This window comes from Euprymna scolopes, chromosome 19 (assembly GCF_053919585.1).
Source record: "Euprymna scolopes isolate OS-2025 chromosome 19, ASM5391958v1, whole genome shotgun sequence".
NCBI lineage: Eukaryota > Metazoa > Mollusca > Cephalopoda > Sepiida > Sepiolidae > Euprymna > Euprymna scolopes.
This window is the reverse complement of record NC_136500.1, coordinates 118,238,710-118,250,352: the sequence shown is the minus strand read 5'-3', so window position 1 is coordinate 118,250,352 and position 11,643 is coordinate 118,238,710. Positions and strand designations below refer to the sequence as shown.

The window sequence follows — 11,643 nt, the reverse complement described above, 5'->3', positions numbered from 1 at the left end:
ACCGTTTTTTGAAAGTTCTATGTCCAGGAAAAAAAAAAAAAAAAAAAATGAATTACCCCTCCTTTCCGCAACTTTCCTTTTCTTGTTTTATTTCTTTTTCAGCTAATTTTAAATTTTCCACCCAAAAAGTGCTATAATGTATTTTTGAAAATTAGAAAATTCTATGTTCTGGAAAAAAAAAAAAAAAAAAAAAAATTAAATTACACCCCCCCCCTTGGTGTGCTTTTCTTTAATTGCTTCATTTCTTTTCCATCTAATTTCAAATTTTCCGCGGAAGATTTGTACGCCATGTGAGAAGGTAGTTTGCTTGTTGAAGACGTCGTTTATGCTACAGAGCGCGCACGTAGCGTAAACGGAAGCTGCAAAATGGTGGAAAGTAGTTCGTGTGGGTTCAGGGGTTTATACCATGCAAACGGTAAATTTGCCCCAAGTTTGACTATCAGATTCGTTGTCAGCGACTTCAATTACCTATAAAATACCTTTTTTTTTTATTAGAGTGATCGGTGTTCTGTTGTAGCGTATTTGGATATTTACCATATATTTTTCTAAATAAAAGTTGGATCAAAATCATTTCCTTATTATTGATTTTTAACTAAAACATGCAATCCGTTCGTTATCGTCGTGGTTTAGTAGCGGAACATTTTTAGGCCGATGTGAGATTTTCACCTTTCACCGGTTTTTACAAGCACCGGAACGATCTTTTGAGTACGAGAATTTCTCTATGATCGTCTACTTCCGCTGCGGTTTTAAATTACGGCAACGTAGAATCTATGGAAATGGTGTTTTTATGATAATCTATTTTAAATTAATGTCATTTTCCATTGCAAAAATATGTAAAGAATATTCGTAAAGTCTAGCGAAACCTATCTGGTGTGATCCGAATTTTTAAAATTGTTATTTATTTATTATTTTTTAAACTTTTAAATATACTTTTACTTTCCGGCTCATAATCACGCAACAAAGTCTTTGTCCTGTTCAGTATGTAATTCATAAGTCACAAAGCAAGATTTCAACGATTAATCAACATTAATAACAGAATAATAAACAAAACTAAAATTGTAACAATTATCTTTACAAAAAGTAATAACAAAATTATGAGTGTCAGAAAGATTGGGGAAAAAAAACGTAATAGAAAACCTTCAAAATAAAACACTCGCATGCAACCCTTAAAACATGAACGAATATTTCCATCAAACAAGTGAATGTAAGTATAATATTACTTTAATTATTTCACCTTTTTGTAAATATGTTTTTCTTAACTTTCTGAAGATATTACATCGACGTGAAAAGCAACTATTTAGAGGGGAAATACCGATAACTGAGATTAATTAAATTTAACTCTTAAAAAAAAACTATAATTAAAAGAAAATGTGGTGCTAAATGCACTTACTGATCCGCGCTATTTTGTAAATCGTATTTCCAAGTTTAATTAAAGTTTTATGGTATTTTTTTTTATTCAATTGTAAGGTTAAAATACAGAATAGATACAAAACACCCTCCCCTCTCCATGTTAATGGCTTTTTAAATAATAACGTTATCAGCACGGATCAATAAGTGCATGAGTACCGAAAATTTATTTTCTTTGGAGATTATATTTTAAGCGAAAATTTATTTCCGTATTGAAACTTTATTTTTGTTCAAATAAGTGAATACCAGAAAGTCAGTGGATCAGTGATCCACTGACTTCGGTGATCCACTGGATCACCGAATGATTTGTTTTATTAGGTACGGGCAAAATGAATGCTGATGCTCAAAATGTATAAACATTTTTACCCCTTCCCTTTACTTATGTGGCGAATTCCCAGGATACGGTCCCTGAAAGATTGTTGACGACGTTGCAACAGATTCGTCTGTTGCGACCACAAGGTCACTTAGTTGATAATTCGTATTAGATGATCGTTACTCACAAAAAAACAGGTACTTGTCTCTGTCACAAGTCGCCTTAAATAGAACAATGCTTTTGAACACGAAAGGAAAAATCACGTGCACGTGATATTATGCGCCCAAGCCCTCATAAAAGCTAACATAAGGAAGCAAGCAACTTTCTGTTGCCGGAGCTCCCCAGAGGTGAGTAATTATTTCCTTTACATAAAAATTCACCAAAAATCAGGAAATTAACCAATTTTAATGAAGTTTTCAGTATTTATCAAATAATGATCGCGGAATATAATGAACTAATTATTTTTATTTAAATCTGAGTGACAATGTATTATTTTGTTTAAACAAAAATACCTTTACTTGTGAGAAATTATGTAAGCGTCTGTCTCTCTGGGCGTCTGCTGTGCCATCTTCTGAATGTAATTTCATGTTATGCTCCCCCACCCCTGCTTCGTATTTAAAGCGGCAGAATACCGCATAGGGAGCGTGTTTGCTTTTTTTAGGCATTGGCATTGGAGCAGTGGGAGATGTTGGACGCACATTAGTGGTTCCAGACCTTAGAGGTCGCAACAGGTTGCTCTGTTGCAACTTTCTCCCTGTTTCAAGCCCAGCACAAAGAAAATTTGCCACATTTTGCAACAGGTTGTCATCGGTAATTTATATACCGGATTGAATTAATTTCTGTGATGGCGTCTTCTTGGCCTGAATGCCTGCCAGCGTGTATCTCTTTCCTGGAAGGACCCTGAATATCAAGTTAAACAGCCTGCAGGTTCAGAGAGAATCTTCTGTGACTTCTTACAGGGATTCGTTGGATCGTCCTTTTAAATTGTCCTTCTTAATTGTCGTCATTAAAATTTGATGCTATGAAGTTAAACACGTGTTCGAAACTCAGACTTTGGGATAATTTTTATGTGCACCTGCAAGTCGTTTTCAATGCGGAATTTAAAATGAAATCCTGTTGTGTTGGAAAAAGAATCGTCGCTTTTAAATGAAGGAATTCTTTTATAAAAGGACAATTCGAGTCGAATTCGTTTTGAAAAAAAGTCGTTTTAAAGGAGCTTTATACGATTTGGTCGACTTGTATGTATTAAAAAGTGGTCGTTTTTAAACGTGGACTCTGCAGTGAAATTCTGTTGTCTTTTAGGAAAAGAAAAAGAAAAGCAGTCGCTTACAAACGAGTTATTTATGAATCTACGATTCGAGACGAATGCTTTTGTTTAAAAAAAAAAATTGTCACTTTTAAAAGAACTTAAAATGCAATTCAGTCGACCTGTATATAGAAAGTCGTCGTTTTTTAGGGAGAAATTTAAAATTAAATTTGGTGTGCTTAGGCGGGGGGGGGGATATCTTGCGTCGGCTGGTAAGTGAGACTAGCGGGGGGTGGGGGTGGATATCTTGTGTCAACTGGTACGCAAGACTAGCGGTGGGGGATATCTTGCATCGACTGGTAAGCGAGACTAGCGAGGAAATATCTTGCGTCGGCTGGTAAACGAGACTAGCGGGGGGGGGGGATATCTTGCTTCGGCTGGTAGGAGAGACTAGCGAGGGGATATCTTGCGTAGGCTGGTAAGCGAGACAAGCAGGGGGGAGATATCTTGCGTTGGCTGGTAAACGAGACTAGCGGGGGGGGGATATCTTGCTTCGGCTGGTAGGAGAGACTAGCGAGGGGATATCTTGCGTAGGCTGGTAAGCGAGACAAGCATGGGGGAGATATCTTGCATTGGCTGGTAAACGAGACTAGCGGGGAGGGGATATCTTGCGTCGGCTAGTAGACAAGACTAGCGGGGGTTTAAATGTGAGGTGATCTTTAAGGCATTTTCCTAGGGGCTTGGTTTCTGGAAAAAAGAAAAAGGAAATATATTGCAAGACTCCTTTTTCTTTTTTGTGTCTTGAGACGAGAATGTGTGAGAAATTATGTAAGCGTCTGCCTCTCTGGGCATCTGCTGTGCCATCTTCTAATTCTTAGGCATGCATGGTTCACATGTGTATGTAATTTCACGTTATGCTTCCCCCTGCTTCATATTTAAAGCAGCAGAATACCACATAGGGAGCGTGTTTGCTTTTTTTAGGCATTGGCATTGGAGCGGTGGAGATGTTGGACGCACATTAGTGGTTCCAGACCTTAGAACGTCGCAACAAGGCAATCTACTTTCTCTCCTATTTCAAGCCCAGCACAAGGAAAATTTGCCACATACTAAAGTTATAGTTTTCAGTAGTAAATAAAAAACGCAAGAATTTATTTTTCCTTTTTTTATATCAATAAAGCATCATAATTTGTAACGATAAAAAAAGCTCTTCAAGTCCATATTAATGAATTCGATATAACTCAAAGAAAAATGAATTTCTCGAACTACTGATATTACCATTGAATTAAGCATTGTTTATTTAATATTTTCACAGAAAAAAAATTATAATAGCAAAAATATTCCTGCTTTTTTTTTTTTAATTACAGATTTCGCATAATTTTTATATGCAAGATTTTAATAATTTCCTTGCTCGCAAGAATGTGAAACTTTCAGCGTAACATAATTTTTATATTATCTCGAACAATAATTAAAAAAGCAAAATTAATTAAAAGACAGAAACATAAAAAATAATTAAATTAAAAAATGATAAAAATTGATACAAACTTCAGAATAGGAATGTATGGATGCACATCTGAGGGAAAAAAGAAATCTAACACCCTTACTTCCTTTTACTATCATGACTTCATTTTGAAACAGCATTTCGATTGGCTGAAATTTTGGGCCTCCTTATAATCATGTTTAAATTTTTTTTAGTTTTTTGCATTTTTGGTGAACGGTAAATTACCTGCTTTTTGAGGGCTAATTAAGTTGTTTTTTGTTTTTTTTGCACAAACAAGGTGTTTTTTTTTATTTAATTCAATATCTTAGCACTTTACTAATCTGTGAAATAGACCCAGAAAACTAATATTTATCTTTTAAAGGATTTTTACAATGAATTTATTTAACTTGAAAATTTAGCTGAATTGGTTAGCTCGCTATGAAAACAATTTTCATAACTTTTTTTGTACTAGTGCACTTATTGATCCGTGTTGAAATAATAACGTTATTATTTAAAAAGCCATTCTTAACATGGGGAGGGGGAGGGTGTTTTGTACCTATTCTGTACTTTAACCTTACAATTGAATAAAAAAACATAAAACTTTAATTAAACTTGGAAATACAATTTAAAAAATAGTGTGGATCAGTAAGCGTATTAACACCCTTTTTTTCATGTGTACAAATATTTTTTTCTTTTAGGAAATTAATATTAGTCTCTAATCTTTCAAATACAATCAAAGAGTAGTCGGAAACCTACAAAAGAAATATCATAAATCGGCTTTCCAAACTAGGTCCCCCTATTTTTGCCCACCCATTTTTGCCTGTACCTATGTTTTATATTAAAGTATATTTCTAATGATTTCAGAATAACAAAATTAATACAAAAAAATATTTGATTACAATTGTTTATAGACATGAGGTACGTGCAAAATTAATAACCGATGCTCAAAATGTATAAACATTTTGACCACCCCTTTTACTTAAAAATTCACCAAACATCAGGAAATTAACCAGTTTTAATGAAATTTTCAGTATTTATCAAATAATGATCAAGGAATATAATAAATTCATTATTTATTTATTTATTTATTCTTAATCTTAGTGGAAATATAATATTTTGTTTAAACAAAAAATAACTTCACTTAAGTTATGGTTTTCAGTAGTAAAAAAAAATGCATGAATTTATTTTTTGTGAAAATAAAGCATTGTAAATTGTAACAATTAAAAAATTTTTTTTATTTTTATAGGAACATTATGAAAAAAGCCCCTAAAATTTGTATTAATAAATTCGATATAACTCTAAAAATTAATTTCTCGAACTACCAATATTATCAGTGAATTAAGCATTGTTTATTAATTGTCTATAGTTCTGGGATGAGGTGATTTCATTATGGATTTCATTTTTCGGACTCACTTCCTCATCTTCAGTGTTTTTTCCACTACGTGTCAGCTGTATCATCCTTCGGCCTTCTTCAGGTGTATCTCAAACTCAGGAACTGTTTTTTTGAATTTCAAACCCAATCCTTCATTGTTACGGGGGTACAATGTTTTCACTCCATTCAGGCCGTCCCTGCTGCTACTGCTTAATGCTGTTACTGCTGCGTCTATCGCCATGGCCGAGGCGACTAAGACGTTGGAACAGACATTGTAAGTCTCGAAGGTGCTGAGTTCAATCCTGAGCGAAAGCAGTGGCAGTGACAGCAATAGACGCAACAGCAGCAGCATTAAGCAGTAGCAGCAGGGACGACCTGAATGGAACGAGAACATGGTACCAATAATATGGTAACAATAAAGAGTTGGGTTCGAAATTCCATAAAACAGTTCCCGAGTTCGAGATACACCTGAAGAAGGCTGAAGGATCATACGGCTGAAACGTAGTGGAAAAAACACCGAAGATGAGGAAGTGAGTCTGAAAGACAAAATCCATAAGCATTGTTTATTTAATATTTTCACACAAAAAATTATAATTCCAAAAAATATTTTTACATTTTTTAAAATGACATGTTTCGTATCATTTTTATATGTAAGATTCTAATATTTTCCTTCCTTGCATGAATGTGAAACTTTCGACGTAATATAATTTTTATATAAACCTGAAAAATAAATATTTTTTTGTTTTTTTTTATTTAAAAGCAGGAACATAAAAAAATAATTACATAAAAAAATGATATAAATATTCATGATAGGAGTATATGAATGTGCGGATAAGGAAGAAAAAAAACCAGCACCCACTACCTTTTTTTAAATACCTGACGTCATTTTCAGACAGCCTTTCGGTTTTAAAAATTCCATTCGTTGTGATTCTGCAAAGGGAAGAACCTCGCTATTTTTTGTACAAACAAGGTATTTTATTTATTTAATTCAATATCATAGGACTTTATTTTACTAATTATCTTTAAAATAAACATAGAAAATTAATATTTATATTTTAAATGATTTTTGCAATTTATTTATCTGAAATTGTCGGTCCTGAAAATATTTTGCATTTGATTTTTTTTTTTTTCACTTGTACAAATATTTTTTTCTTCTGTGAATTAATCTTTATTCTTTCAAATGCAATCAAAAAGTAGCAGGAAACCTACAAAAGTATTATGATAAACCAGCTTTCAAAACTATGCACCCCCTATCTTTACTCTGTCTTTTTTCCCGTAGCTATTAAAAATTGACTTGTATTTTCTAATCAGGACATACTTGCCTAAAGATGATAGTTCTTATCAGAGGGTGTTATAGGTACATGCATTATTATAGCATAAAATGATTAGGGGACATGATCTTGAAGCCAGCTTATTTTTTTATGTTTCCGGTTACTTTGTAATTGTGTTTGAGAAATTAAAGACTAAAGTTTATCTGTAAAAGAAAAAAAAAATTACATGTGGAAAAAAAAGTTATAATGAAAAATGTTTTCGCACTGACGGTGGAAACTGGCAAATTCAGTTAAATTTGGAATTTAAATAAATTAATTATAAAAATTTCTTGACATATAAATATTAGTTTTCTGGGACTATTTCAGAGATAATTAATTAAATAACGTTTTAAAATATAGAATTATAAAAACACCTCCTTTGTATCTGAAATAGCGAAAGTTTTGTAACTTTGAAAATGGAAAGTCCGAGTCCTTAAATGCTAATGTCTGCTAGTTGAACAATTAAGTTTGTATGTCTGATAATTCATGCATTAGTGAAGTCTTAATTTAAGAATGTAGATTGTCTTAATAATATTTTAAGACTAAGTTTGTTTTTCCTTTTTTTTACAGATAATGCAGCTGGAAGAAAGCATCTATTTAAATTCATGTTGATTTCTAACTGAAAGAACAGAAAAAGTGACAATATCGACAATTGAAATATTCAGCAATTTGTGGTTTGGAAAAAAAGGCAAATTAATTTGAAACGATACTCAAGTAAGATAAGTAAATGAAGTTTGTTCTAAGGAAAATTAACTTTAAGTAGACAATATTTTGAAAGGAAATTATATTTTCCAAAAATATATGAATACACATTGACGTTTCCCCGATAAAGAATCCACATTTAAAATGCCAAAGTTAAAACGTACAAAAGAGAAAGTTCACGATTGTAAAATCTGTCATAAATCTTTTGTAAGAAAAGGAGATTTTAATCGACATAGTCGAACCCACACTGGAGAGAAACCATTTTCTTGTCAAATATGTGATCGAGCATTTTCAAAAAAAGACCATCTTAAACGACATCTACGAATACACACTGGAAATAAGCCATACACTTGTGAAATGTGTGAGAGTTCTTTTACACAGAAGTCAGACTTGATATTACACATGAGAATACACACTAAAGAAAAACCATATTCTTGTGAACTGTGTGACAATTCTTTTACAACGATTTCATATTTGAAAAAACATATGCGAGTTCACACTGGAGATAAGCCCTACGGTTGTAAAATATGTGATAAATCATTTACAGAAACTTGTCAGTTAAATGAACACGTGCGAACACACACTGGAGAGAAACCATATTCTTGCGAAATATGTGATAAATCATTTTCAAAAATGTACCATCTAAAGCAACATATACGAATACACACTGGAGAAAAGCCATATTCATGTGAAGTATGTGGAAATTCTTTTGCACAAAAGTCAGGTTTGACAACACATATGAGAAAACACTAAAAGCACTGGAATCATTGGAATATCTTTATCATTCCAGTAATTATAGGAAAAACTTAACTCAACAATTTTTGTAACTACCTGATGAACCAAATGCGATTCAAACAATACAACTTGAAGAGACGATTAGAATTATAAAATATTTCTTAATTGAAATGTATGAGATAGTGGAAGAACATTGAAGTATTCTTATCAAGTGCATGAGCTTAAGTTTATGATGAAATCCAACTTAAATCATATGAAAATTGTAAAATATATCTCAATTTTAATAATCTCTACAGCCACCTACCTTGAAAATGCTGCTGTGAAACCTAACGTAGTTATATGGAATAAGTCAGAGTTGCAACCGTGGTTGAAGTGTCCCTAATTATGGAGGTCTGAACAGAGCTAAAAGAGAGAAAAAAAAACAAATACCATGGTCTCCTGTATGATATGAAAAGAAACTGGAATCTTAGATATCAATTATACGAGTTATTATAGGTGCCACAGGGCTTCTGAAGAAGAACCTGAAGTCCTACCTAACTAATATTCCTGGTGAACCAAGTGTAAAAGAGATTCAGACGATTGCACTTAAGAGAACAACGAGGATACTAAAAAGAGCTCTCGGTTGATTTTAATAACAAGCCGGGAAATGTTGGCAGCTGGTTTTGCTACCCCATACCCAGCGTTACAATCTTCAAAGAAAGAAAATTAAAAGAAAAAGAAAGAAGGTTCTTAAAACAGTGAGGGAGGAAATAGCAAAACACCAATGTCTTGTGCGAGATCAAAAGAAATAAGAATGTTATGAATATCTTCATCATCACACAACTTGGCTCATGAACAAAGATACACAGGAAAACTTATGACATTTAACAACTGAGTAATAAAAGCAGTCAATCAAGGCCAAGAAAGATAAAAACAATCGCTACAAAAGTTACTGTTAACATTTTAAAAAAATATCAGTTTGAATTTCTAAAATAGAGGAAAAATATTAGGAAATATTTTTTATTGGTTTGCACCTTATTTGCTAAAAGCAATAAACATAGAAAATGAAAGTTATTAAAGTTTAAAAAAAAAAAACATTTCAGATACAAATAAGGGAAATGGACATTGAGGCAGAAAAAGGATATTGTAATTTAAATCCAGAATGAATGCTAAATCATTATTTTATTTCTTCACCTCCTTACTACCAAGATTCTCCATGTAGTGATTTAGCAGTTATTCTGGATTGAAATTATAATATCTTTTTTCTGTCTCAATATCCACTTCCCTTAGCCTATGTATCTTAAATGTTTTAAAAAGAACTTTCATTTTCTATGTTTATTGCTTTTAGCAAATAAGATGCAAACCAATAAAAATGTTGTGTAGTGGGGGTTCATATTTAAAGGATGACGCTGAGTTCATATTAAAAGAGATATGATGGGGACATTCATATTGAAGAGAGACAGCGACATTTATATAACAATGATGAGGAGGAGAGACATACAGTTCTGTGGATTCTTATAACATGTATTAGAGAGGAGGAGAGATACATTTCTTGTAAGGGTTACATAAAGTTCATATTAAGACGATTAAACCTTCAATTTGTGGAATGATGACATGAAGACAACAGTTACAAAAATCGATGGTGATTCTTTCTTTCATTGGACTGGTCGAATGATGATGACGTCAGGAATTCACATTTGGGATCTACATAGTTTAATGTTCTTTCCTTTGCTTCCAAATGGCTCTAACACCAACTCTCTCTCTCTGACTAGCAGACTCAACTATTCTGCCTCAACTCCCCGACTGCTCTAATCGGACTAATTCTAGCTCCTATATTGAGAATTCCCTTATTGCTATGACGTCAGATGTGTGGTTCCAAAATGTGACCAACTCACGTGGCTAAGAACACGTTCGTCCAAAACACACTCCTGCAAACAAAGAATTCTCAACTGACCTATTTTTTAGCCTAACCTATTTTTTTCACAATATATTTTTAATTTGTATTGTTCATTCTTTTTAGCTGACATTTTTTATTCAGTTTTCATAAAAAACGAACAATCAATTCTTTTTTACAATACCAACAATATCTATTTTATAATAGAATTTAACCATAGCTAAATTCTAACATTCCAGTTTCTGAACATTGCTTACAAGGTTCGAGTCTCGGCTTATCCTAATCTCATTTTCTGTTATCTAATGTTCTTATTTACAAAGAAAGGGGACAGCCTTTCCTGTAACAAAAATATTTGCTAATATTTTTCCTCTGAGGAGATGAATAAGCATCAAAAACTCATGGGTTAAGGAAATAGATTTATATAATTGTATTCTTTGTTTTCAAACAATAAAAATTTCTATATTTGAAGGTAACCATTCAAAATCATAAAATTAAAATACCTAAATTTTGATTCATTTGCTCAATCCTGTATTTTGAGCAATTTTGTTTCACTGGAGTTGTCTTATATACATTATTACATCTAATAATATTTTGTAAGACCGAAAATCACTGGAGTTGCATATAAGTAGATATATTTTATTTCATTATTTTGAAATATATACATAATGGACTCTCAGAAAAGCAAATTAAGACTACTTATGTGTACATAAAATATGTGATGCATGAAAAAATAAACAATCACTTTCGAATTCAAATTATTCAAAAGATTTGGACTCGTATTGACTTACTGAAAGTACGTCATATTTTTGTAAAGTTTGTAAAGCTTTTTTAATAAATATTTTTTTCTAGAAAACAAATTGAAGACAAAAATGTATTTTTTACTCTTTTTCACTTAGACGTAGGGAGGGGGTTATTATTTTGGGGCGCCATCTTACATATTAACGCCCATTCATGTATCTTACATTCTGTTTTTTTTTTATTAACCTTTATATAAACCTTTTTTTTCTAAAATGGTATAAGTTATTTTAAAGCAGAACATCAAGAAGTATTTCTTGTAGTTAATTGTTGTGATCTTTTATTTTACTACAGGGGTGACTCTTAACATTTATATTTTCCTTTATTTTGCCAGGGATATTCAAAATGAGGCAACATTTCAATTTTACATGTAAACAAAGAAATCCTACCTAACTGATATTTCAATTTATTCA

At 32.2% G+C, this 11,643-nt stretch overlaps 1 long non-coding RNA gene across 1 annotated transcript; it reads left to right on the top strand.

Moving 5' to 3' along the window:
• Positions 1-700: 700 nt before the first annotated feature.
• Positions 701-10,522, top strand: LOC145239905 (uncharacterized). The gene is made up of 2 exons (XR_013862393.1): positions 701-1,204; positions 7,696-10,522. It is a non-coding gene; the product is annotated as an uncharacterized LOC145239905 (long non-coding RNA).
• The last annotated feature ends 1,121 nt before the right edge of the window (positions 10,523-11,643 follow it).